The sequence below is a fragment of the Seriola aureovittata genome, chromosome 10 (assembly GCF_021018895.1).
Source record: "Seriola aureovittata isolate HTS-2021-v1 ecotype China chromosome 10, ASM2101889v1, whole genome shotgun sequence".
Lineage (NCBI taxonomy): Eukaryota > Metazoa > Chordata > Actinopteri > Carangiformes > Carangidae > Seriola > Seriola aureovittata.
This window is the reverse complement of record NC_079373.1, coordinates 23937345-23942720: the sequence shown is the minus strand read 5'-3', so window position 1 is coordinate 23942720 and position 5376 is coordinate 23937345.

Here is a 5376-nt window from a genome sequence, read left to right as displayed (position 1 = left end):
GTTAGGGAGTTGCATGGGGGGGGGGGGGGGGGGAGTACAGTACAGACACAGTCATTGTAATCGTGGCGCATTGCGCTTCATTAAAAAAAAAAAGAAAAAAGCTTCAACTGCATCTCTTTAACTGAAACAAAGAGCCATAGGATGAATGTACATCTATGTGTTCTGTCCACATCTATAGTGCAGTAGAGATTCATATGGATCTGAATTGTTGTGTTTCCCTGGCAGAAAAAGGATTTACCTTAAACACTGTGGCATTAAAATTTACATGAAGGCACGAAACATCACCTCATATTCAGATGAAAGGCAACAAAGCTAAAGGTCATGTGCGTCCACATGAGGTGGAGTACAGTATGACCACAAGTGTGGGAGGTGTGAAGAGTCAATGAGGGCGAGGGAAGAGTGTACAAACAGCGAGGAAGCAACTGCTCTGCAGTTTTCTGCCTTTAAAAGTTATTAAGGCTGAAAAGAGACTGAAGCATAAAAGAAGGAAAGCATTATGATGGCACCATGGAAACCTTTTGTCGACACATCTGGCGTGATTATATTTCAAAATGATTGTAATGTTCACGGCTTGAAAAATATTAAATGTAGAAAATTATAGCACATTTTTAAGGAACAATACACTTAATTGAAATGCTAAACATCAAAATGGGACATTGATTCAAAACACTTGGTGATCTTCATCCATCCATCCATCCATCCATTTTCATCCTCTTAATCAGATGTCAGATTGCGGTGGCAGCAGGTAAAGCGAAGTAGTCCAACCATCCCTCTGCCCAGTGACACTTTCCAGCTCCTCCTGCAGCATCCTGAAGCATTACCAGGCCAGATGAGATATATATATATATAATCCCTCCAGCGTGTTCTGGGCCCACCCTGGGGCCTCCTACCAGTTGGACAAGCCCAGAACACCTCCACTGGGAAGTGCCCAGGAGGCATCCTAATCAGATGCCAAACCTCCCCAAGCGGTTCCTTTCGACGTGAAGGAGCAGTGGCTCTACTTCGAATGTCCTCTGGGTATTAGTGCTGCTCGCCACATCTTTAAGGCTGAACACAGCCTCCCTATGGAGGAAAGTCATTTCAGCCACTTGTATCTGCGATCTCATTTTGTCAGTCACTACCCAAAACTAATGACCAAAGGTGAGGTTCAGGATCTAGGTCAACAGGTAAATCGAGAGCTTTGCCTTCCCTCTCATCACCACAACGGTCGGGTACAACACCTGCTTTACTGCTGACGCCGCCGTGATCCACCTATCAATCTCCAATAACTCATTCATCTTTATTCTGGCTGACAATAACGCAATAATCTGGATACATCTTTTTTAGAGGCATGATCACATATGAACTGAAGTGGAAAAACAAGACAAAAAATGAACAAAAGGGATTGAGTGATTGTAGGGGTTTATACGGGTGAGACTTCTGCTCTAACTACATGTTGAAAACGTTCCTTTGAGATTCTGCTTCATGTTGACACGACTGCATCGCGTCATTTTCAGACGTGGTCCCCTGCTGTTGTAGCTAATCCACCTCAAGGTTCGACATGTTGTTCATTCTGAGATGCTTTTCTGCTCACTACATTTGTAAAGAGTGGTTATCTGAATTACCTTTCCATCAGCTCCAACCTCTCACATCACCACAGCGTTTTCGAAAGCAGACCTGCTGCTCTGCATGTTTTTTGGGGGTTTTTTTTGTTGTTGTTTTGTTTTTTTTTTGGCACACCTACCCGCCTACAAAGGCTCTGATTGGCTGCGTTTCTCCAACTGTGGAAAACAGCCATTCATGAGAGTGACACCGTTTTGAATCAATAACAAAATTAGACATGTGGGTGGTTATTCAGAGGTGCGCTGGCAAGACCATAGTGTTAGAGAATTGAATGTTATGTAACAGGAAAAAATATTAACTTTTTTTTTTTTTTAGTTTACCATTATCAAATTACATGTAGTCATACAGTTTAAATGTCTATTACCTGGACCTATGACAGGCTAATTGGATACAACTTCAAAGTGACTGGTTAACTCCTTGTGCATCTTGCTGGACCTGGAACAATTTTTTTTTCTCCCACCTACAGTAAAAGGTAAAACAGGCCAGTGTCTCATTCTGTGTGACCTCCTGTGCCCTCACTGAAAAGAGATATAAGAGACAGGAAAAGGAGCTTAAGAGTGGGGAGAGGAGCGAGAGAATAAAAGAGAGAGACAAGAGACGGAAAGTCAACCAAGAGATGAATCATGCCATGATGACTAATGTCTTGCATAACCCAGTCTGAGAATCCTTCCTATTTCTTGTCAGTGAGCGCCCACAAAAAAACGTTTTGTAAGCCTCCCACTGCGCCCTCTTCAAAATCCAGTCCTTCAGACACACTAACACCATTTGTTACCTCATGGGTAAATATTGGCCAAACTGGCTCAGGCTGCTGGATTCAGTTGGGTGTAGGTGACAGAGTTTGGTGCAGGGCCGTTACGGCAGCCAAGGAGTTTGACATGTTTGGGTTAGGTCAGGCCCACGGAGCCACGTAAAACTAACACACCAACAAATCCTATTTACCAGTGGTCTTTGACAGATTTCAAAGGAGGAATTCTTGTCACGTATTCTTAAATATAAGGAACTGTGTCTCCTGCGCTGTCAAAATTAGTTATTAGTTTGTTAAAGGGGAACTCCATTGATTCTACATATCAGAGGTTTTAAAGGTCATGGAGTACAACTGCATAAGTGATGAAAGTTGTATAGCCTTTTGTGAAACCTAATAAACTGCCTCGAGTGAAGTCACCTAAGTTAGCGTTGGGTGGGTTTTCAGCCCCCAAAATTTAAAGTTAAAAAGATGTGAGCTGTAGCTACTCATCTCTGCTACTAGTTGCTACTAGCGTAACACACCTGAAACTGTTGAAGTCGAGTTGCATTGTGCACAATCTAGACAATCAAATCAAAGATAATTAAAATATGTTTTTATACCTGGAATGAGCATGCTAACCAACTCGCTGTGTCCTGCACCCTGTTGTAATACCACTTTATGACACTAGATGCTGTGTGAGTCAGTGTAGCGTCTAGTCTGCCCTCAGTCCCACGAAGAAGAAGAGCTTTCTGCAGAGTTACGCTCCAACTCCCGACAGTAAAAAACAAAATCTCCCGTCGAGCATCACAGAAACGCAGAGATGTCTGAAACACCTAGAAAGGGATCTTTATCTCCACCCTGAAGGACCGCTCCGACAAGAAACCACGTTCAACGGCAATGAAGCAAAACACGGGTGAATGCTGGTGTGGCTTCCCACCGCTGGAGACAGCTCCGGCTAAAGAGATGTGGTTTGATGCCGAACTCGCAACTTTTCTTTTAGACTGGTGAGTAACAAATGATGTTGGTCTGTAATGAAAATTATAATTTGTGCAAATGACACACCGTATTGTTTTATGTTTTTGAATATGTGTATCTATGTATATTTGTCTTTTTGACTGTTGCAGTATTTTACCTTTTTATTGTTATTTCCTGTTAATATGTTTATTGGATACTGCACCAAACACCAAGCCAAATATCTTGTAAATAAAAACCTACCTGGCAATAAACATGATTTTCTGATTCTGCCTTTGTGATGATGTCATCATCCCTTCCTCATGCTGCTATGGCCTGATGCCATGCCATGTCATGCAGTATCCCCTTGCCTTCATATTTTCATAGGTAAATAAAAACATACTGTTTGTGTTACAAGTACTCATAATTTGTTTCAGTGCTATCAACAATTTTAACTAAAAATAAATGCACATATAAATGATAAATTATAAGGAACATGGGGAAAACAACAACAACATTAACTGGACAGGGAAGAAGAGGTGAAATTCTGCCCCCTATGGAGGTGGAGCAAGGAGCACGATCTTACACCTTTTAAAGTTCTGCACAAAGAAACTATTAATAAACACTATCAAGGACGTGTGTGTGTGTGTGTGTATGTGTGTGTGTGTGTGTGTGTTTAAACTGTGTCCCTGAGTTCAGCCTGTCCCACATGAACAGGAAGTACAGTATAAAGACTCATTTAGATCACTCGGGAACATTGCGGGGGTGGGGAGTTTGTCCATAGGGAATGAGGCCAGTAAATATGGAAACATGTCTGTGTTCGTGTGAAAATAACTAGTATGTAAACAGATGGCCTCATATTTGTACGGAAATGAATGACAAGTTTTTATTTAAGTCTGTTTTTTTTAATGAATCTTTGCGGGTTTCATCAATAAATTATTGATGTAAATGTGATGCTTTCCAAAGATCAGTTACAGTAAATGCTTTAAGCGTAATGTACATTCACAGCGCTTCCAGTAGAATGAGCAGATCTGAGATTATGTTAGGTTGTGTGGGCTGTGGGTAATTCCTGGAGTTTTCTTCCACGTAGTATTGCATATTTTAGTTCCCCTTATTTCAGGGAGATGCCCTACTTGTAATAGTGACTCCCCCTCCATCACCCTCCCAAGCACAGACATCCTTTTTTACGTCATCCTGCAGAGCCATCCAAACCTCCCTCATGGATTTTGTTGTTCCATCCGACCAAAATAAATAGCCTATGGGAGTGGATGAATCAGATACCCCACCACCCCCCTCCCACCACCACCACCAAACTGTTCCCCCTCTCATGTCTCTCTCCCCCCTACATCACTTGTGCATTTTGATGCTTTCTGAAGGGTATCTCCTCCCGTTTCTCTTGTCTTCCACTTCCTTTTCTCCTTTTGATCCAAGGCTTTTCTTCTTCCACCCATGCATTCTGTACTGTTCCCCTCCCTCCTTATTGTTCTCTGTCACTAGCCTCACTCATGCTTTACTCAGATTTAAAAAAAAAACTAATACAGCCAGAGTGGCCTTTTTATATGTGTTGTTATCGTCTCCTCTGGAAATTCCCTTTTAAGATAAGGATTTAATTCTTTACACATTCATCAAATACTCACAGAAGCCCTGAAAGGAAAATGCTTTTTTTTTTTCATCTGTATAAACCACCCCAAGAGGCAAGTGAATTCTTTTTCTGGGAAAAAAAGGGACAAAAAAAAACTTAATTTTTCCTTAGTTTTCTTTCATCTGTGAAAACAATCCCCGAGAGGCAAGTGAAAAAAAAATTTCTTCCCAGAAAAATACATTCACATGCATCTCTCGGGTTGTTTAAACAAATAGTTTTTTTCTTTTTCCTACAAAAAAAATTAAAAAATACATTTTTTTAATACTAATTTGGGCCATAAGAGGGTGAAGTGCACAACTACCCCAGTCTAAATCGGACAAAAACCTTCTAGGTGATTTTTGTAAATATGATGTGTGTTAGCAAGTTATGTAACATTACTGTTACTTGTCTTGGCTAGAAATGTATTTTACAAAAAGCAAGCAGGCTAAGTGACATGTACTGTTTGTCTCTATCGATC